Source organism: Ursus americanus, chromosome 20 (assembly GCF_024610735.1).
Source record: "Ursus americanus isolate L20-20 chromosome 20, mUrsAme1.1.p, whole genome shotgun sequence".
NCBI classification, from domain to species: domain Eukaryota; kingdom Metazoa; phylum Chordata; class Mammalia; order Carnivora; family Ursidae; genus Ursus; species Ursus americanus.
The window spans coordinates 19011660-19035456 of record NC_142146.1 but is presented as its reverse complement, the minus strand read 5'-3'; the positions used below and the strand labels follow the sequence as shown (position 1 = coordinate 19035456).

The 23797-nt window shown below is 40.9% G+C and overlaps 1 protein-coding gene across 1 annotated transcript in view; it reads left to right on the top strand.

Moving 5' to 3' along the window:
* The first annotated feature begins 10170 nt into the window (after nucleotides 1-10170).
* The window catches only part of RARB (retinoic acid receptor beta), a 443932-nt gene continuing 430305 nt past the window's right edge, over nucleotides 10171-23797 (top strand). The window contains exon 1 of the mRNA XM_087870159.1: nucleotides 10171-10249. The gene's annotated coding sequence lies outside the window, so the exon portion shown is untranslated. The remainder of the gene's footprint in view (nucleotides 10250-23797) is intronic.

Here is a 23797-nt window from a genome sequence, read left to right as displayed (position 1 = left end):
GTGTCGTTCGCCGTGGCATTGACTCTAGATTAGTCTCATGTTTCGGTGGCCCCTTGCTCTGAGGCAGGTGGTAAACCAGAACTCTCTTGCTTGCAGTGGACATGTTATTCTTCATGATTTTTGCTACGTTCTCCACTGGAAGATTCACTTTTAGTTGTTTCATTCTTAGTGATGTGATCCAACACTCTTTAAAACTCTGAATCTTTTTTCTTTTGTACCATTGTCTGGGTTGGGGGTGGGTTTCTGTTTGTTTTTACTTAAATTTTTATTGATGAAATTAAGGAGTACTACTGCTCAGGACCCCCTTGGGAGCTCAGAGTTTGTAAATCATCACCACAGTGTTATCCAGAATAAAATACAGGACGCTTCCCATGACTAGCATTACACTGGGGATGAAATATCTTCAGAGCACCTTCCCCCTCCTTGCTAATGTGGGATGAATTGTCCATGTGCTTTCACTTATCCAGGGCCTGCTTGTGTGCCTCTGGTGGGAGAGCAGAGATGTTTGGGACAGCTCTTCACAAACACTAGTGTGCATTCAAATCCCTTGCTAGGGTGGGGGGGATGCTTATTAAAATGGAGACTCTGATGCACAAAGTCTGGGGAGGGACCTGGGATTCTTCAGGCCTAAAAAGTACCCAAATGATGTCAGTGCTTCTGGTCTGTGGGTATCAAGGGTATAAGATACCTCTACGAACTTATACCAGGTTTTATGTGACCTTGCACAAATAACAGCACAGACTGTGAGGAGGAGACAGTTAGCTAACGTTGGTCACCTATTGCTTGCAAGTCGCGCACTATGCTAACTGAAGATTGTGTGGTCCCTGATGTTTTTGATACCTTCTATGTATTTTAAGAGACAGGCATATAAACCACTAATTTCATTAGACGGTGACAGAGCTCTCTACCAAGATGGCAGTGGTACCCAGGGAAGGGAGCAGCTTTGTGTGGGGGTCAGTGATGCTTATTCATCTGGGTCTTGATGGGTGAGAGGTTTCCAGGCTGATGACATGGGAAAGTGCCCATTCAAAGATAAAGAAACACAGTGTAGCACAGAGTGTGTAAGGAAGCTCACAATTCCTGGCACAAGGGCTGCATGTATAAGGAAATGCATGCATTAGGAAATGTAGTTCATGTTTACTAAGAAAATGTATATGCTGTGGGGCATCTGGCTGGCACAGTTGGGTAAGTGCCAGACGCATGATTTTTGGCTCAGGTCGTGAGATTAAGCCCCATGTCAGGCTCTGCACTTAGCAGGGAGTCTGCTTAAGTCTCTCTCTCCCTCTGTCCCTCTGTCCCTCCCCAACCCTCTCTCTCTAAAATAAATCAAAGAAAAAGAAAGAAAGAAAAGGAAAGGAAAGGAAAAGAAGGAAGGAAAGAAAGAAAGAAAATGTGTATGCTAGACATCTCACATTTATTAGTCCTAGTCTTCCAACAAATCTGAAAGGAAGTAATATTTTTCCCATTTTGCAGATAAACTAAGCTTGAGGGAAATTATGGAACTCTTCGGCAGATGCACAGTTTGTCAGAGGCCAGGCTGGATTTTAACCCCTAATCTCGGTAACAACAAATCCCTGGCTCTCCCCCCTCTGCCAGGCTGGGAGAAGTCAGCAGAGGCCAGATCATGAAGAGCTTTATCAACTGCACTAAGGAGGTTAAACTGAATGATATGAATGATAAGAAACCTTGGAAGACTTTTAAGTAGAGAGATAGCGTTTGGATTGTTGAAAAAGTGTTCGATTACCCAGTGTAGTGGTTAATTTAAGAGGGAGCTTGTAGAAATAGATGAGAAATTGATGACTGTCAAGCACCAAAAATTATCAACCCATGGGTGCTCTAGGAAGACACGAACCTCATGAAATTCAAGGAACTTGCAGTGTAGTCCAGGGGAAGAACCTGTATATACAAAATAAAATATCAGATTCAAGATCTGAAGGTACCTTCAAGCTTGGATTAATTCCCAGTACGTAGGGTATCTGAAGAGCAAGCCGGTTGGCTTGTAAATGGGTACAGTCCAGATGCAGGAGGCAGGGGCGTGGAGCTCCCTAATTCTAAGGACCCTGCTGCCTCAAGATCCAGCCACTGAGTTATTTAAACTGAGCTGAATCTTCACACACCCACAATGGTCTCTTGTCCGCTTATGCGAGGTCTATTTGAGGCTATTTTTCAGCCTTTCCACTGTTAATATCACTAACCTCTGTTCGAATGTCTTCCCAAGGGGAGGCCTTCTCCATATCCAGGGATGATGGCATGTGTAATATATACACCCATCAAATATGCCATAACAGTCATTTCTGGAGCGCGCACTGTGTTCCGGGCAAATAACAAAATTGCTCTGGAGGAACCCCGTGAGGAAGGAAATGACATTCTGGTTTTATAAAGGAGGAAAGTGCAGCACGGAGCAGCTAAATTAACTTGCTCAGGTCACCGAGCTGTCAGAAGCAGGGTGCTGACCCAGGTCTTCCTACTGGAAAAGCCTTTGCATCTCACCCTAGGCAGCACCACCTCCCTTGCTAAGCCTTCCATCTGCAGGCTTCTTCCTAATTTTCAAAACCATTTTACCGGTTTGATGTATTTTTCTTGCTACTGGTGCTTGAGAGGCAAGTAAAGGGGTGGTCATCTCGTGTGACAGATGAGAAAGAGAGACTAGGTAAATTGGATGGTCCCAAGGTCACAATTAATAAAGGCTGTTCTTCCTCCTCCTCTTCCTCCTCCCGGCCCCTGGTCTAGGTTCTTTCTCTTTGTCTCCAGCCTCATCCCAAGGTTCAGTGGTTCTTAAATTTGGCTGTATTTTGTGATCACCTGGAGGTCTTTGAAAATACAGATGCCCAGCTTTGAAAGCTGTGAATGCCTACACCCACATTCTGATTTACTCAGTATAAGATGCACTGGAATTGTCAAAGTTGTCTAGGTGATTCTGAGTTGTAGCAGAGTTTGGGAACCCCCTGCCTTATCTTTTGAGAGAATAGGTTTGGGATTGGTTGAGAGCAGTGATTTTGAAAGCATGGTTCCTGGACCAGCAGCATCAGTACCAATTGGGAACTTACTAGAAATGCAAATTTTTGGATTCCACACCAGACCTATATATCAGAAATTCTGAGGGTGGAGTCCAGAAATCTGTGTTTTAAACAAGCTTTCCAAGTGATTCTGATGCAAGCCAAGCCCTTGGCCATACTTCCTCCCAACAGGTTTATGGTGTGGAACATGGTGACCAGCTGTCTGCTATTTTTACTGAGGCCAGAGCTCAAGGGAAATATATTTAAACCCAAATGACAGTACAAGGCATTCAGATTTGTATTAAAGATGGATATCCTGGTAGTGTAGGTTGCCAACTGCAGGAATAAAAAACTGAGGGAGGATTCTGGAATCTTTCTGGGGGTGGCCAGAGTACTGTACCATCAAAAAGCAAAAAAGGAAAAGGAAGAAATTGGCCTCTGGAGAAAAATGAAAGCAATAAGTATTGTCATCTGACTTACTTTAGTCATTTACAGCCCTTCCTTCCTGTGCTTTGAAGTTCATGGTGATGTCTTAACTGGCACCTCTTGTTTTCTCCTGAATATCTCAACACAGTTGAAACCTCAGTCTTCCAGATAGTTCTGTGCTTCTGGCAGAAAGCAGGCATTCACTGCCCGAGAAGTGAAGGGCTGAGTTATGGACGGCAAAGTGACTTTTCCCCTGCCCCTTTCCCATTACTGGGCCACTAATTGGCATCATTTCCCCGCTACTGCATTTTTTTTTCAACATTATAATTTTAAGTAATTCAGTATATTAGCCAATTTCCCTAATGCCCTTTGTTGCGTGTTCATTCAATGTGGCTGGTTTTTGTCATATTTTTCCAAGTATTCCCCACTGGAGTTCACTCAGTAGCTGCTTGGGTTAGGTTAGATGAGTTCTTATGACAATGTTTGTGAAAGAATTAAGGGTCCAGCATATTGGAGTGGGGAAGGTTAATGGGATATAATTGTTTAAACTGTGAATTTGTATGATGCTCCCCGGGGAGGGGGTAGGGGAAGGGAACTGTTTATGCAAGGTTGGATACCATTGTAGAGATTGTGTTGTGGGAAGAGTTGGGAGAGATTGTATCCAAATTAATAAATTTAATACAGACTGAAAAAAGCCAGCCGTTTGACTTCAGTCATTAGTCACCAATCCTACAATGCTTTATAATATATGCAAAATGTTCCCCTATAATTTAGTAAATTTTTTTATTATTTTTAGTTGTACCTCGTGCAACCAATAAGTGACTTCGAGTTTTGACTTTGGCGTCATTTGACTTGTTCTGTTTTCATCTTGCAGTGAAGAACCTGTGTTTAAATGTCGTGAAAATGCTAAGGAGAGGGGACAAGAAAGGGGGGGTGTAAGAGGACAGCTTAGCCGCTCTTACCTGGGCTAGGTGGGTGTTTCACCTCCTAGTATCTCAAGATGATTAATCCGGGGGTGGACCCTGCATATTAATCATCCGTCAGCTGAGGCTCCTGGGAAGACTAATCTATTCATAGACGAAACCTTGTCAAAAGAGAATAGGCCCCTCAGTAGAAAAATGGTAACTACTTCATCGTCAAAGAGGTGATATGGGATATGAAACGATGTTTCGTCTTAAGCTACCTGAAACCTCTCAAACAAAGGTTCCCCAGCCTGTAGGATTAAACAAGGAGGGACAGACAAACCTTTATTAATAGCATTAAGAGCAGAACAAGCATCTCAGCACATCCTAATAACACCTTGCTTCCTGAGTCGTTTCTTCTGGTTCTTTGTGGTGATTGAGCTAAAAAGGGTGCAAGTGATTTGGAAGGTAGAGCAAGAGCCAACAGTGACAGCGTAGTCAAGATTCCATCATGTTGGCATTTTTGTACTGTGACTCAAAGACCCACTGGAACAAGAAGACACGTAGCTTGATAGACGATGGACTGAAACTCTTCAGGGACATAAACCAGAGACCATTCAGTGACCACACCCAACAATTTAAAGCAGAGAGACTGGAAGAGAAGCTAAAAAGGGAAGAACAAGAAGAAGCATAAGTTAAAATAGAAATCTAGCCAAAGCATATCCCCAGGTACTAAAAAAGGGTAACACGAAAACAGGGTGTTACTTGAATGTTTTTATAACATAGTCCTATGGCTTCGTCAGGGGAGGGGAGGGAAATCAGTTTCACTAAATTACATATGAAAATGTTTGCAATCAAAATACTTTCCAAATCTGTAATGAAAAGCAAGCTACTTCACGGACGACAGTGTCACCAGTAAAGTAATGGTAGACTCCTGGGCGCCATCCCATCCAGACCTCCACTCCAATTGTGCTCCCCTGTTCACTGCTCTCACCTCTTTAGGCTCAGTTTCACATCCATGTCTCAGGTCTAGAGACATGAGAAGACGTTCTCTTCTAGAGAATGTAATTTTCACCCCTCTTTATGCTCATTGAAATCGTACCCCCTTTTATGAATTTGGTAATTCAACTCATGAATCCTGAGCATACACTGCACCAACAGGGGGCTAGACTCAAGGATAGAGAACAACAAATCCTGCCCTTGAGTTTCTCATGGTCCTTCGGAGATTCTGACACGGAAATAACCAGTCCATGATGCCAGGTGATAAGTGCCGTTGATTTTTGTTGGCTGGTTTTAGTTTTAATAAGTATAATCCAAATGCAGAACAGTGTGCACATGGGGCTGTGGACTTTCACTAGGTGCAATGGGAGCACTGTAGAGGGAGCATCTGACTGTGCCTGAGGATTCTGGGGAGCTTTCCCACAGGAGGTGAAGCTGAAAGTGAGACCTGCGGAGAGAGTAGTTAGAGGCAGGCGAAGGTAGGTAGGGGAAGAAAGGGTGGATATTCCAGGTCAGGAATTCTTCTAGCCCACCTCCTCCAGAAAGATTTCTGTAACTGCTCCAGCTCTCAGTGACCAGCTTCTTGTCATCACAACTAGTTACCCAAATTAGAGCACTTCAGTTAGAGATTGGTGACCTCTAGCCTACAGTATCTCCCAGGCTTGTTTTTCTCCATGTTTGTCTTACTCACCAACTACATGAAGTTAGGGATGTAGAATGAGTCAGGGGAATTCTGACCTGGGTAACCTTAGGTAAAGGAGTCTACCTAGTACAGGTTTAGTTTCTTCATTGTGAAGGATTGTTGGGAAAAGATGAACAACATTCAGGATTGGCAAACAAGGCATGTGGGCTAAGGCTGGCCTGCAAACTCTTTTCATGAATAAAGTTTTATTGGAACACAGCCGTGGTCGTGTATTCGCACACTGTTTGTGGATGATTTTGTGCCACCTTGGAGAACTTGAGTAGCTGGAAGCCCACAGAGCTTAAAATATTTACTGTCTTATCCTTCGCAGAAAAAGCTTGTTGACCACTGACCTGTGCTTATTTGGTGGCCTATGTTTGTTTTTGGTGGTCGTTGTGAGTTTGGGGCAAATCTAATTTTTAATGTTTCCTTTTTCAGTTGTCTCCTCTTCAACACCAACACTCTACCCCTGCATCCAACTTAAATTATAAGTACTCTTTATTTCATTAGGCTTATTGTTTAAGGAATTTTTAGGAATGTTTTCTTTGAGATATTGAAGATATCACAGCCCTGTGGCATCCTTGGTTTGAGTGGCTAGCACGTCAGCCCCATGAAAGCAGGATCGTGGGTCCTTTCACTGCTGCAACCACAATGTTTAGTTATGTGTCTAGCAGAAGGCACGCAAGAACGACTCCTTGGGGGTGAAGTGATTAAGTAGTCATGCCTGGGGCTGGTGAGTAGAAACAGAAAGATGGTAGCAGAACAGGTAGGCACTCCTCAAACCCCTGGGCTTTAAGGACAGTTCAGTGGCTAGGCGCCCCAAGGAAAATTGTCCCTACCCTGCTCACTTTTTCTGTGCCCTTGACCAAAGTCCACTGTTGCCTGTCCATCCTTGTTTCGGAGGAGACATGGACCTCTTGCAGATAGATTTTTTTTTTTTTAATGTGGCATTGGGTAAAGAGGAAGGCTAGAACAAGCCTCGAAAGGAAAAATATACTAATACAACAGAATATGAAGATGTTGTGTGAGGGTTTCATTTATAATGTCTTACAAAAGAAAAACTTCCCAGGGAAAAAGTTCATCTGAAAAATACAAGATTAAGATGCGTATGTATCATTGAATCAAATTATATCTTCTAAGATATTATTATATTATTAACATTTTTCCATTACTGTCACTTTTCCTCTAACTTTTTCAAGAGCGTTTTCAGTATTAAAACGCACGCAGACACACACGCACAAGGGCTTTCATTATGCAGCAGATGATGGCTAAACATCCATGATAAGATTTTGTTGATGTAAGTCTGTCCGTGGAAGGCCACTGGAGTTCTCCGTTTGGCCTTTGCTGCCTTTGTTTCGGTGTTCAGTGCTTAATGATCACGGGCAAACCTGGACATGGTGTATCTCAGAAGTACTTGAGGAGAGCTTGACATACCTCCACCCTCCATCGACTTTTCCATCTTTTAATCTAGTCCCCGGACTCAGAGAGGCAGGAAAACTGCAGGAAGACATTACAGGCTGTTCTCGAACACTTTTCCTAATGGACCACCCTGGCTCCTAGGCCTTTAGCGTTCATTCAGTTTAAAATACCATTTCCTGGCTTTACCCAGCCTTTTTCCTACTAAACAAAAGCAGTATCTTCTTTGCCTTGTCCACACGCAAAACATCTGCCTTACCTTCCTAGGGGATGGAAGGTGACAAAGTGTTCATTCATTCATTCTACCAGCAAAAGATTACCCAGTACATACTGTGTTCCAGAGAATATACTGACAACCGAAACAGACATCATTTCTGTTTTCACAACATTTATATTTTGGGGGGTGGGAAACAGACCAACAATAAATGAATAAATAGCAAGTAAAGGAAATAATCATAAGTAATGTGCAGAGGATTTAAATGTGATGGTACTTGATTGGAGAAACCAACACAGGTGCCATGGAAGCTGTGATTTTAGATAAAAAGAAGGAGCCAGCCTCGCAAAGATCATGGACAAGAGTGTTCTGCATAGAAGACCAGCTGAAGGCTGAGGTGTACTTAGATTGTTTTAAAAAAAATCTCTGAAGGTGAATGGTTTAGGGAAAGCCGAGAAGAATTTAACTCAGAATAATTAAGCCTGAAGGCCAATCGGGCATCTGATTCTTAAGCATTCATGTATCTGCCAGTACCTTGACCAACTCAGTTGGTTTTTTATGTTTCTACTGGATAGAAGGAGTACTATTCAACAAATATTTATGTGCCAGCAGCAAAAGGTAACTCTGCTCTTTATCGTCTTTCTAATCCAATTGCAATTCCAGGTAAGCTCAGAGCAGAGTTAAATTTTTGGATTGGATTTGAAGGGGTCCATAGAAATATTCATCCTGAAATTACTGTTCCAATTAAACTAGGAGATTCGGTGTTGGAGAGGGCAACACACAAACCACCGTATATCAAGATGTAAACCACCTTTTACGTGCTGAGTGAGGGGGGCAGTGGCAAATGGAAAATCTTGGATCAGTGCACTCAGGTTGAGGTCCAGCTAATCACAGCCTCTTCTTGGCTCTTAGTAGCACACCCAGAGCTGAGGCACAGATCATGCTATTGGGTCAGAAAAGCAACAGTGTAGTTAACATGCTTTATATAAGGCACATTTAAGGGGCAGGTGCAGGTGATTATTGGATTTATTTGGCAGAAGGTCATCTCTGAAACTCCATGATGTCATCGATGGAGATTCTTATTACTGTAGGTCTGTGGTCTGTATCGAAGGGTCAGTGGAGGTCAAGTTTAACTGGAAGGTGATGGGAGTCCTTGGTGGCTGGAGACTTCGTTTCATGGCACTTGCAGTCTCAGGAAAGATGCTTGGTGACCTGCACTGTATCTGGGCCTTTGAGAATTCCACAAGCTTTCAGAGAACCAGTAAGGGCAGCATATGCACATGGCAAAGAAGAAAGTTAAAAACATATATAATGAAGGGCGAAAGCCTCATTCCCTCGTTTTCATCATTACCACCTGTCGTTTTCCATAAAAATATGTGTAAGGGAAAAATTGGCTTATCTAGAATATAAGTATATCCTTAGAAATTGGAAAGATCATATACATGTGTTTTTTTATATATTTATTACTCTACAAATTGCTTGTTTCACTTACAGATTTATTTTGGCGACCTTTCCATACCATTACATTCAGGTCTACCTCATTTCCGTTTCTTTGAAGACAGCGTTGTATCATTTTATATAGTTACAACAAAATTTATTTAACCAGTCTCTTACTGATAAATCTTTTTTTAATATTGTTATATAATAGTCAATATGGCCCACTTCTGACATACTCTTTCGACTCTTTCTACTTTGCAGTAGAATTGCAGGGTCAAAGTATATATGCAATTTAAATTCTCCAAGAAAACCGCAAATCGCCTCTCAAAAAGTTGTTGCCAATATACATGCCCACCAATAATGTATAAGGGCCTCTGCTCCCTCACATCCTCTTCCACTCTGGTTTCAAATTTTTATTTTTTGACAGCTCTATTAGGTGAAAGCCTGTGTCTTCTTATTTTGATTTTCTTCTCTTTAAAATAATTCAAATAAAAGGGTAAACACTCAACAGAGCATATAGTTTGAAAGCGAGATCTCTTAGGAGCTTGGATGTGTCTATGGTTTTTTATCCAACACTCTTGGGGTCTGAGTTATTTCAAAATTCCAAATTTTTCAGATTTCGGAAGGTGCTGTGTGTAGATGCCATGCTTGACTCGGGACCACTCCCAACCCAGTCTGGGCCAGCACACTGTAAGCGAACCCAGCAGCCCTTCCACCTCAAACTGTATAAATCTCCCCACAAAGTGGGCCAAGTGAAGATAATAAATAGCTCACATCAAATTAGGAAAGGCATTTACCATGAAATAAATTTGAATCAGGTAAGACTGTGCCTTCAAATCAGTGACAAAAAAGAAATTTGGGGGTTCAGAGCTCTTTGGATTTCAGCATTGCCATCAAGATACTGTGAGCTCGTGTAAACAACCACTTCACAGAGAAGGAAGGAGGCTGAGTGGGACGAGTGGCCAGCACAGAGGTGGAATTCTCTACCTGCCTCTGAGGGCAGGCCAAGGATGCTGAAACCACGCAAAGGTGGCAAAAAGGAGCTCTGCCGGTGGGTCTGATCCTTTTCCCTTCTTTTCCTAGTTTCCTTCAAAGGCAGGAGCGCCTGTGCGCCGTGGGCCAGTGGCTGATCTCACTGTCGCTAATGAAGCCGTGTGAGGACCTCTGCCAAGACGGGGTGAGTAAATGAGAACTCTACAAAGCCTCAGATGTGATGGGCACCATCGCCAGTGTCACGGAAGATGACCTGCTCCTTCTGGTAATTCCAGCACTGAATCTTCCTGCCTCCTTTTCCATAGTTACCGATGAAATGACCCAAAAGTACAGGTCTTGATTTAGGCAAAAATCAGGAAAGACCTCAGCGACTCAGGGCCATTGCCTGAATTCCTGCTATCTTCAGCAGGCTGTTTAGAAGGATACTAATTCAACAGCAGGCAGAGTCACAGAAATCAGGAAAGATTTGTGCTCAGGAGAAACCTGTCCTTGAACAAGGGGAAGGATCATGAGAACTGAAAACAGGACAAATCTGTTTTTAGTTAATCCTCACAATACCGCTTTCTAGGGATGAAGTAACTTGCCAGGATCACTCAGTTCAATGAATTGAACTTTGCTAGGATAAAACAAGTCATACCAACCTGATAAAGCAGTGTCATAAAGAGAAATCTTTTCTGCCATGGTGAGTGGTAGATCTGAAATTTAAACCTGGAGCAGACCACTTTGGTTTTTTTCTACTAGTTCTGCTTTTCTGCTTCTGATAAACTTTATCTGGTCAATAAGATCCCTCTTGTGAGTTTATCTTGTTTGCTTGAAAATGACTGTGTAATGATTTGTATCTGGAAGGTTTCCAAAGCTGAATCCAGGTCAGTGAATTATTGCTATATTCCAGCGGTACGGGAGGGGGTAATATGGAAGTTTATGGGGACAAATGTGCCATACATTTGATATCCGTGGACTGGGTCATCTTTGAGATCCTTTACTGTCTCAGGATTCTATAAAGTGTGCATCTATTTAAAAATATATCGAAAAGTCATTTTTGTTTAGTATTAAACAAGTTCTGTTTAATAGTATAAGTCAGCAGGGAAATTTTGCAAATTAAAATCATAGTGTGATTATACCACACACCTACCTGAACAGCTAAAATAAAAGCCACAGATAATACCAAGTTTTTGTTGAGGATATGGAGCAACCAGAACTCTCATCCATCAGTGGTGGGAATATAAATTGGTACAACCACCTTGGAAAACTCTCAGCATTTACTAAACCCGAATGTGCACACATCTAATGCCCTTTTGATTCTCTAGGGAAGGATAAACCTAGTAAAAAGCACTAGCATGTGTTCTCCAAAACACACGGACACAAAACTCATACTAATACTATTCCTAATAGCTCGAAACTGGAAAATACACAAAGGCCCATTAATATTCGAGTGGTCGAGTAAACTGGGGTATGTTGGCCACAGTGGAAGATGATAAACGTCAATGAGAATACACAAAGTACAGCTGCATATGACAATATGGATGAAGTTCATGGTTCTAAAAGGACAAACTGATTCCGGCGTGTAGGTACACATATGCAAAATGAATCCCCAGTGTTCCAAGTTCCGGAGTAGTTTCCCTGCTGGAGTGGAGGTAATGACTGTAAAGGGAGCTTCTGTTTGTCGGACTTGTTCTATTTCTTACTCCGAATTGACGGTCCTGGGAGGGGTGAAAATTCATTGAGCTGTACGCTTAGACTCTGTGTACTTTCCCTTAGGTGTGTATAATTGAATAATATGGTAAAATACTTAAAAATTCTTAATGAATAATCATTCTACTTCTAGCATTTTTATGCGGAAGGTAAAACACTTTCATAATTACATTATTTTCAGTGTTGGAGAATTTTTATTTTGGCTCCCTACAGTTTATACCACATACAAATATCCCGAGTCCCCACAGAGAGTCTGCACACGCCGGACGTTATTCCTCTCCTAATGAGCTTTAGGATGTGCGTCCAGGCTTCTCTGAGACCTACTGTAAAAGAAAAAAAAAATAAAGACAGTAAAAAGATAGTAAAACAAGTGCTTTGATAGCACTTTTAAAAAATTCATAACAGGTATAAAAAGAAGTGACAGCTGTTTAGTGCATACATGTGCAAAAGACAGAAAACCAAAGCGAACCAAAGATTTGTGGTACCACAAAGGTTATCAGTCATAGGTTTCACCAAGTAAGACCACACTGCTTCTGACATAACCGTCTTGGTTCCTTCTTTGCCTTTATCTTGTGCATAATGGATTCGGCCATTTATAGGCCTCAGTACATTTGGAGGGAGAGATTGGAAGACTGCGCTCGCCAGATTTGCGCTCTCCTGAAATTTCTCGAGGACGTAGGCTGAAGCACCTTCTATTATCTGCCCCGCCATTGGGATTGTTTCCCGTTCTGGTGTTTTGACTTGTCAGTCTTTTCTGTCTCCTCCCGTAGATTGGCTGGTCAAAATCATAAATGCACATTTGGTGATACAAGCTTTGCTATTATAAAGCAAATCATAGCCACTTTATAAAGTCAGTATCGTGAACAGATACCTTCTTTTTTAATGCATTATCAGTTTTAACATAATAGGAAAATTAAAGCATACATTTCCCGAGTATAGAAATCAAATGTAATCTAAATGCAAGCCCCAGGTCGATTGCACAGTAATATTTGGTGGTATGGCTATTACTAATCCCAGCAGGAAAGCTGCAGAGATCACTTACACAGTTTACAGTGTGTGCCCCGGCTTGACAGCAGTGGGAAGATAACCGGAAAACAGGGAACGGGAACGTAGACCACGACTGGAGAGAATGAGCTCCTGCGATTCACATCAGCAGAAGAGGTGGTCGGTTTCCCATAAAATGGGACTGCATTAAAAAATTGGAGACTGTTCCTGATATTCTGCAGCTTGTCACATCTAAACCCCATCTGAGTTTCCTTCAGGATTTACAGTCGTGATGCGAAAGGGCGGTTTCTTAGAGAAACAAATGCAAGGTCGTGTACTGCCATTTAAAATTGTGCTGTTCTGTATAATTTTCCAGCTAACTAAAACACAGCCTTTAGGCAGCAGGATTTTCTTTTTTTCCTTTTCTTTCTTTCTTTTTTTTTTTTTTTAATGTTGACCATGTCAGGTGAAAAATATTCACAGGCATATTGTAACACTTTCCTACTTTCTTAAACAGAACTTAGGAAACATGACTTTTTGGTCACTTAGCCATCTTTATAAACACCAACTGTTGAAAGGAGCAATTCTAACTGCGATGAAAACTCTGAGGGTCGGTGGAGCTATAGCCCTACACCAAATCGCCCCACATTGCATTCTCTCTTCTATGGCTTCTCTGTTCCTTCCGCCTCTTGCTTTGCCACCAAGCTATCAGCTGTCCATTTTTGTTTCTATCGGTGATCTTATTTATCTTACAGATAAATCCTTTTTTTTTTTAATATTTATTCGACAGAGAGGGAGCAAGCACGAGTAGGCAGAGGGGTAGACAGAGGAAGAGGGAGCAGCAGGCTCCCCACTGAGCAAAGAGCCCAAAGGGGGGCTGGATCCCAAGACCTTGGGATCATGACCTGAGCAGAAGGCAGACACTTAACCGACTGAGCCACCAGGCGCCCCCAGATAAATTTTTCTCTTTGTTCTCTAGTTTTCTTCCTCTAGTCTAATTTGAACTGTAAGAGAATCAAACGAGGCTCATTTGTGCCATGTTCAAAGTATAGAGACATTCTGAATGAAGGTCTGGCAAGGTATTTTTATAAAGACATGTAATATGCTGAGACCTAACACTACACAGTTCCTAACATTTTAAAGCTTAATAAATAATAGCTGTTATGATTTTTTAGTCTTCCTAATATAATTATTAAAAATCACATGTATATCAGTTAAGGGTACATTAAGCAGTGGCAATAATACACTCAGACATGAAATGGCTCAGTCATAATAGATGTTTATTTCTCAAATACAGAAAAGCCCAGGATAGGGGTGGAGGTCACCAGTTATCCTCCACAAGACGATTCACCTCTCCAGACGTCCTCGACTTGAGTCTCTTCTGTCTTCTAAAGTCCAGATGTTTTTTTGAATCCACCCAGAGAAAGAGGACATGAGGTTTTCCGGGCCAGATCAGGAAGTAGCGCTTACCACTCCCACTCACAGTTCTACTGGCTGGGACTCAGTCACGTGGCCAGGCCTGACTGCAAGAGAACCTTGGTAGTGTAGTCTCATTCAGGGCCGGGGAAGAGGAGGAGAATGGTTTTGATGGATGTCAGTCTCTGCTACAATGTTTTGTTTTTGTTTCTGTGTATACCTATTGTGACTTTCATTTTAATAATTATGAAGCCATTTTTCTTCTCTGCCATTTTTACTATGTTCAAATTGTACAAGGTTTTAAAATTAAAACTACATATGAGCTAAGGTTAATTTTTTTTTTTTACAATTAAGTTTACTTTTAAACTTTGCTAAAACTGGCATCCCTTAAAATTAGCTTCACCATGTCATCAGTATGTCTGCATCTTCTAATTCAGATATTCTCTGCCAGTTTCCAGGTAGCAACTCCATACAGAATTAATCTTTATATGGAAACAGATAGAAGCAAAAATCCTGGGCGTTGCATCACCCAGACCGTATTTTACCCCTGTATTGCCATACACCAACGGGAGAATCTGGGATATGACTCTTCACCTGGTTTGCTTCCTTTCCTTCGAGCCCTCCCTCAGCCGTGCTCTTCACCCAGGAAGCACCAGTTTCTTCCAGTAGCTTCAGTTGATTCCTGTTGTAGCTTTCCCAGAACTCCCAGAACAGGTTTCAAAGCCACCAGCACCTGTCAGGCGTAGTCCTCTTCCTCTGAGGTGTGGGTCCGTTCTTTGAGCTTAAAGTTGTGACAGTTCCAACCTCTTCCCTTTGTTTCTCCAGCCTGTGAGTGAAAGCTGATTCCTATAATTATTACATATAATACTTCTGTTCCCTTTTCCCCTTTTTGGAGAATTTGCAGTTCTACAGTATCTGGTTAACAATTCTTGACATTAAATCCTGTTAAACTCTCAGTGTTGTTTCTGTCTCCCGACTGACTCCGAAATTCATGCCAGGACTGGTCCCAGAAACAAACGCCTAAAAGTGGGATGTAGGGGTGACTGTGCTGATAAATTGATAGTTTATCATGTCTAGGCTAAATATATGTCAACATGTCTCAGTTGATGGTTTTCACTGTTGCTGTTCCTGTTGTGACCTAAAATCACAAAACTAGTATATTTATAGCATTATCCTTAGTTTTCAGAGGGTATTCGTATGTGTTATTTTATTCGGTCCTTGCTTCATGTCTCTGAGGAACTTTACAAAGGAGACCAAACTTCTGAGATGTTTGAAATCACTGAGTTGGTAAGTGGAAGAGCCAGGGACTTAAAATCAGATATTTCAGTGCTTTTTTTTTTTTTTTCCTACCCTAAAGCTAACTTTTAGAGATATTTTAAAAGCACCACCTGCTTCACAATTAAGAGCAAATTGTGTTTTAAATATTAAGATTTTCTCTTCCAGTGAGAGAATATAGTGCCTGTTGACATGGTGAAGGGGAAAGATAATCCAATAAATTGGCTTAGTTTAGTCATGTTGCGGCAGCCTTAGATGGCTATAATTATGCTTTGCTCCGGGAGAGAAATAATTCTTGGTTTTGCCCATTTTAAAAGATATTAAGTTTCAAAATCACAGGAAGAAGGAGTATTTTCTGTATTGTAACAGTTTAAGTTGATCAGGCATTAGTAGTAAGAATCTGTTCTTAATTACCCAACTCAAATTGAATAATCTCAGCATTGCCCCAGGTATCAAAATCTCTCATCCTCATTTCTCAGGGAAATAATGAGCTGCATTATGTGAAAGACACATAAAGCTCCAAATTTAAGTTTACTTTGACATAAATAGAATGTGCTTTTACAAATGCGTACGGATTATGTGCATTTTTATGAGTTTGACAGAAAAGAGACAGTGGAATGGGGAGGTATTTGTAACATGTTGGCTCTTTTTCCAGCCTCTTGAGTTTTTCCTAAGCTTGGCAGGATTATGTTCATACCAGTTAAACACTTGTATGGCCATGGCAGCAAGGAAGTCTAGAATTCATAACAAACCTGTCTTGTTTTTTCAGATGCAAGTGATCAATCTTAATACTGTTTTGATTTCATTTACTGAGAGATTTTTATAAAGCCTTTGGAGGAAAAGTTAATGGCATAATCTTAGGAAATGCTTCAATGATATTTGAGGATTAAAACTATATTTAATTTTAGTTGTTAAGTACTAGCTGCTATTCTTAAGTTCTCTACCATCTTTTTTAAAATAAAAAATGCATATGCTTAAGGTGTACATCATCATGATTTTATATACGTATACCTAGTGAAGTGATTACTGCAGTCAAGCTAATTAACATACTGTCTTCTCACATAGTTCTTTGTTGTTGTTGTTGTGAGAGCACCTGAAATCTCACAGCAAATTTCCAGTATCCATTACAGTATTAACTATAATCGTCATGTTCTGCATTTGATCTGTAGACTTGTTCATCCTCTGTGGTGGCAACTTTGTACCCTCCCTCTAATATCTCCCTCCATTTCCCCCATCTCCCCACCCCTGGCAACCACCAGTCTACTCCCTGCTTCTGTGCATTTGACTGTTTTAGATTCCAGTTATAAGTGTGATCACACAGTATTTTTCTTTCTGTGCCTGGCTTATTTCATTTAGCATGATGCTCCCCAGTTTCAGCCATGTTGTTGCAAATGGCAGGATCTCCCGTTTTGAAAAAACTGAGCAATTATATGTGTGTAATTATGTGCACATGTGCACGCGTGCGCGCATTCACACACACACACACACACACACACACACACAGGTTTTTTTGCTAGTCTCCATCAAGGGCACTCAAGTTGTTTCCATATCTTGGCTATTGAGAATAATGGCAGTGGACTCGGAAACGCAGATATCTCTTTGAGGTGCTGATTTCATTTCCTTTGCATATATACCCAGAAGAGAGTTTGCTGGATCACACAATAGTTCTCTTTTTAGGTTTTTGAGAATCTCCGTACTGTTTTCTATAATGCCTGTACCAATTTACACTCTTACCAGCAGTGTACAGGGTTTCCCCTTCCTCCATATCCTTGCCAACGCTTTTATTTTTTTGATACTAGCCATCTAAACAGATGTCAGGAGATAGCTCATTGTGACTCTGATTTGCATATCCCTGATCACTATTAGTAAATATCTATTTTAACCACCAAAATACTGTTGACACGTACAGCGTGCTTTGTGTGCGGAAATGCTCTTCCCTGCTGCCTGGCAAACTGCTTTCCTATCCTTTCTGACATGCCACACCCTTTTCTAGGAATTATCCAAAAGAAAACTCACAGCTCAATCATATGCATTGCACTTTGGGCTTCCTAAGTGAAATTATCTCTTTTTCCACCAGATTTTATATTCATTTTCTTTCCTTTCATTCCAAGAACAAATTATACCTTTGATTCGGATGTGATTTGGCAACATGTATCTGCTTTGGTGTGGTTCTCTGGTTCGCAGTATCACATACACACCAATACCAAAGCCTTTGTGTTAGATTAAAAACTCCGAGGGGGCAGGAGTCGGTATTTCCATTTATAACCTAACTTGCCACTGCACAGATATTAGGCAGCTGTTCAGTGTTTTGATTATGATAATGATTTTAAATAAAAGAGAAAGCAGCCCCTTAGACAAGTTCACTGCTATTTGGACATAGGTGATCTTAAACCAAAATAGATAAGTGAGACCAGACATGGTTCTGAGTGGAAGTTGGACATCCTTTTGGTTCCCGTATGGCTAGTGAAAGACTACACCACAAAGAGGGCGCCTGGTGAGCTTTGCTTCTTAAATCGTGGTCCACAGGCCAGCAGCCCCAACATCTTTAACCTAGAAGTTTGTTGAAATGCAGATTCTTGGGCCTCAGTTTAACCCCTCTGAATTATTCCTCATTCATGTGATCCCTGGGTGATCTGTATTCACTGCAAAGTTTGAGAAGTTTTGATGTTAGAAGACATATTGATCTATTTACTGATTTACAATTTCATATCCGCATCAAGTAAGTATCCTATTTGAAAACAGAATCCATTTGAACTGTTACATTACAGTAGTAACAAAATTTCTCAAAAATCTCAGAAAATAATTTAAACATTTACTTTAAATTTAATATACAAATTAAAGAGACATTTTATTATGTGCTAGGTTTTGTTTTTGTTTTTGTTTTGAGAGAGAGAGAGAGAAAGTGGGGATGAGGAGCAGAGGAAGATGGGGGGAGAGAATCCCAGGCAGATTCCCCGAGGGGCGCACAGCCTGACGCAGGGCTCAGTCTCATGACCCGGAGATCATGACCTGCGCTGAAATCAAGAGTAGGACACTTAACCAGCTGAGCCTCCCAGGCACCCCTATATACTAGTCTTTCTTTCTGTAGTATGGGGTATTAAAAAGTAGCATTTCCTTCTAAAAACTAATGGTTTTTCTAACCCTGGTACATAGGAAATTAATGTCCAATGTACTTTTTTTAATGCAGAGTCCTATCAGCCTCATGTTATAAAAATTACAGGGACTGTAAAGTCTTCTGTGTTCTTTTCAGCTATATTCTCAATGTTTTTTCTGAATGCTAGGGTATTTTCTATTTATCTGCTGAATACCTATTTCTGTGGCATTCTGATAATTCAGCATCACTAAAAGTCAGTATTTTTTCATGGGGCTTTGTCTTGACTTGCCATTTATTTTAAAACACATCCTGTTACAAAGTGATCTGTCATTTGATTTATTTTTGTTCTGATCTTTTTCTTCTTGTTTCCATTTCTCACTGATAATTTCCTTGCTTTTGCCCCTTTGTATTTGCATTATCTGGACTGACACAGTCTGGTACCACCGTTTGCAATTAGCTTATTTCTGCCTTCCCTTCAGGAATTCTCCTTGGACTTGGGCACATTCTGTTCCCGGTCTCTCTCGGGAAACTGATAAGGAAATTAAATTACTGCTGCTGTGATGCATTTCAGCGACACTGTAAATTTCCTAAAAGTCTAAATTTTCATATCGTGTTTATTTTGACAACCCTAAGAACCATCCTTTCTTAATTTAACAATAAACGTCCAGTGGAAATATTTTTGGCTTGTTTGTTTTCTTATTTGGAGAATAAAGTCATCTTTCAAATGCAGGGGCTAAAAAAAGATAATTACTTTATTTAGTAGAAGGAGAATAACTTGCGTTATTATTCTTTTCTGTACAACTTCCTGGTTATAATTGAGCTGCCCCTTAATTCTTCAAATCCTGGTAATCTCCGCCGAGTACTAGTTTCAAGTCCTTGGAAGCTTCCCCGCTAGAGACGGACCCAGAGTTTCACGGATATAGTCTGCCACCCGGCTGGGATGTAGACCATGCATTTAGCAAAGACTTTTTAATTAAAGGATGATAAGTAGAACTCTGGCCAGAAAGGCCCCCAGCAACAAGTCATGGCCACCAAGCAGGACCCTGAGTGGAGAACAAGAAAGCTTGGTTGCATGGGCAGTGCCCATTCTTCTCTGGAAGGAAGAGAGCATGTGGGTACAGGACTGTGTTCCCTGGAAATTATTGGTATCATTCCTGGATTTTATGTATGAAAGCATTTGTGAATTAACCAGAACGTTCAAGTGTTTGGATGATGGTGTATAAAAACATAGCTTTCGATCTACACCCCTGCTTAACTAGTTTGTTTTCTTGGGTGTTTTAAAGGCATGCAATTAGTATCATCATTATGTGTAAGGAAGCGTGGGGGCGAGGTAGGCAATGATGTGTTTAAGTCGCTTGTGTTTTAAGTCTGTCCTGTAGCACCCACCCCATCTCTGGATAGCTGGCAGATGTGAAAAGTATTACCTTTCATGAAACTTCTGCTTCATCTGGATCGGGACAGCTTGTGGTGAAATTTCTTTCACTAAAGAAGACCCGTGTGCCCAAACTGGCCAGCTGGAATAATGACCAATTTGGGTGGATTCTATCAGAGAGCTACTCTACTTGCAAATAACTGAGTTTTAACTAGTTTGGAAATGCTCTAAAAGCATCTTTGAGTTAAAATTTCCTTGTTCTAGTAGAGGTAAAAATAATCAAGCCTGTTTTAAAGGAATTTTACTTTCTGTTCTGGGCGTGAGTCTCTAATGTTGTATTTCATTGATTCTAAGATACACTCCCCTCTCCACGTCACACACACATTTTCGTATCCCTAAGATCAGGATCCAGCTTATAGTTTATGGCATCTCGCCGGTGTTGTGGCAGCAGCCATATCATAACTGCCACGCTTTGCAAGCATGAACGTGATTGCTCTTTCTAGTTGCATGACCAGACAGCCATAACTTCCTGACATTTAAGATAGCCATTTAAGGACCATTTGATGAAGGTAGGCTAGATTATTGACACCTGTTAAGATCAAGAACGCTCTAGCATGAAAACCTGCCAACCGGTTGGTAGCTTAGAGACAATAGTGAACCACTCTTTGAAGAAATGCTCTTCTCTTTCAGGCATGCATGGTTATCAAAGACAGTGATTTGGAAGTGTTAGACTCTTGAGTACAAAGTCTTGTTAGGAGTACCTTAACCAATACATTCAGCTCAGGTTCCCCTCATTTATGGGTAAGAATGATATATGCGACAAACATGTGCTAAATCTGAAAAGAGCCACTTCGAGGAGTATAAAATAAAATTTTAAAAAGTGGTTAGAAAGTCTTGTATGACCATTTAATTCACAGGATTTTTGTTTTTTTGTGATACATAAAAAATGCGCTTTTACTGTGAATGGCCATTGAAGTCTGTAAAACTCAGTTTTTAGAAAGGGGCAGGTAATACCTTGGTGAGTGTGTGTACGTGTGCAAAGATGGTTACTTAATTGTGCTGGGTCTAGATGCAGAAGACGTCAGTGTTTCTACCTGTGCTTGGGATTCTTCCGTCTTTCATTTTTGAAGATAATCATTTCTCTTTAAGGAGAGTCCGGATTCTCTCCCACAGAGATAAGTTCAAGAAGTGATTCTTTTTCCTCTAAGGGCCTGTATCTTAGACCCCCATGTATCTGATATCTTATTGATTGAGTTTTCTTGATCTATTAGTTGGGATTTTCTTGATTGCAAGCAACAGAAGTCACTGAAGAGGAACACAGAGCATCTCACAGAACCCAGGGCCCGAGATGCAGCAGACCTGAGAAGTTGAGTAGGATAGCAACCCAGAAGCCCCCTCTCCATTTGCAAGTAACTGAGCATTTTAACTAGTTTTGAAATGCCCTAGATGCATCCTTGAGTAAAATGTTTGTTTGAGCACAGGTAAAAGTCATTATTTTGTCCGAATTTTATGGAAGTTGTAACCAACCTGATCCTCATAGATACCAAACAGGACCATCTCATTAGAATTGATAAATGAGCAAGAGTCACGAATGCCGGAAGTAAAGGAAGAGAAGCCAAGTGCCTGCTGGACAACGCTGGGTCTGCTTACATACTTTCAGCCCAAGAATAGAAATCTGGGATATTGCTTGACTTTGTCATATGTGGCCCCCCACGCCCAAAAAAGGTAACAGTACAACTTATTTTAACAGAAAGGCAGAAACTATTGATGTTATGAGCAGGTGGTTTTATATGGACTGTGCAGGGGGAGTGTGAGGTTACCGGTGACTTTGACAGCCAAAAGAGACCTCTATATTACTTGGTAATTTTCTCTCTCCTCTGGTTTCTCTCAGACAACCAAAGCCTTTCTTTAAGTCTAAATAACACTATCTTTTGATAAACAGAAGGATCTCTGAAGATGCATTTTGTCTTTTACTGCTCCATTATCCTGGGTGATTTATGGCAACTGAATAAGCAATCAACCCAGGAATGACATGCTTGTGTGAATTCTCCTCTTCTCTATTTTAAAGTGAAAGTATTGGAAGATAGAAAAGGACCAATCAAATGCAATGAATTTTTTTATGTTTAATGAGAGCAACTTTGCAGGTTGTTTCACTACATTTGTGGGTTCGCTAAAGATATACTAGCCAGGAATCTTATACTGGTGTTGCCTAATTTCCAATTTCTGGTGTTTTAATGGTTATTTATCTCATTCAGTCGATCAACCCATATTTATTGAGTGCCTATAACGTGCCAAGTCCTGGGCCTAGAGCAGTGAACAAGACAGATGCAGGACACTCCTTGACCTGTAGTGTAGCAGAGAAAACGCACTCTCCAACTAGTAACTGCAGTTATATATAATAGGTCCAAATCACAACTATTTTTGAAGGTGTGTAACAGGAATGTGTAACCCAGCTTAAGAGCCTATGAAACACCCCCCCCCTAAAAATAAGAACATTTACATTGAGAACTGTGAACTAGGTAAAAGTCAAGAGTGTGAAACAAGGGTGTTCAGGCAAAGGGACTGGCATGTGCAAATGTCCAAAAGAGGTAGGAGGGAACATTATACTTTTGAGGAAGAGCGATTCCATGTGTTATGTGAAAATGTGCTCATTTCAGATTTTCTAGTGACTTTAAAGGTCTTTTAAGGAATTTAGACTGTAACCTAAGGACAAAGGGAAGCCGAGATAGAGTTGTCAGCATAGTTGAAGCTCAGAGAATAAGTTGTGTAGGGCAATGGACCAGACAAGAAGGGGATAAGACCAGTTAAGATACTGGAGTGGCGCAGAAGAGAGATGCTATTTTCCCAGGGTAGGTTAGTGGCAGTGGAATTATAAGTGGATGGACTTAAAGCAGAATCAGTGGTGTGGGCATGAGGGAAAAGAATCAAGCTTAGCTTTCAGGGTCCCGTGGTAGCAACTGGATCATTACTGGAACTAGTCATTAGGGAAAACAACAACAAGAAAAATTAATTGCATATTTCTACCCTTCTTTATTCAAAAAAATTTGCTAAAATGCATTACTACAATCTATTCAGTATAACAAGAAAAGATAGTAGAAAGGAGGAGACCCAGCCCATCACTGATGTCCAACTTCTTTGTACAGAAGAAACACATATTCAACACTGAGCACTTCAGCCCAAGAGAAGGGGCAAACGTGATTCATAGTGTTCATAAGTGAAATGAAACCCACTGCTTGGAGAAGCCCCTTTCTGCCTGATACTGAGACCAAAGAGAAATTTCTCTAATAAGTCTTTCTCAGAAGACATCATATAATGTCACGAACAACATCCTCATCAGAAACTGTGATAACCTTCATCAGCTCTTTCCTATATAGTCCCTCAGTATGGACCAGTGCTTCCGCCACGGCAAAAGTAATTGAAAATCAATTTGGTGAAAGAAGAGAATACTTCCATCAGGTTCAACTTTATGTGGTTCGGACTGTCACTTTCTGATGATCTGCCATCAATCCTGGGGGTGGAATGTGGAGTATCTTTTTCTCACTTGTGTCTGTGAGGTCCCTGAACTTTTATAAAAGAAGAGTAAATGTACATTTTGTATAATTTTTTTGGATGTCAAGCCAGGAAAGAGGCTGTTTCTGAGGAACAGACATAGGTTTGGGGGAGTTCTCCAAAGTATATCTTCTCTCAACCAAGTTTTTGAAAGACGTTACTGGATCAGTAATGAATTTAAGGTATATTCTTAGGGAAGTACATGGAGAACAGCTGCTCTGTTTTGTCAGGAAGTGCTAAGCCATGGGCTTTTTAGTCAAGCTGGGGGTAGAATTAATACCCTCCTGTAGAGTCGGGGTGTTTAACAATGAGATATGCCTCAGTAGAAGGGTACCTGGTTTTGCTTAGCT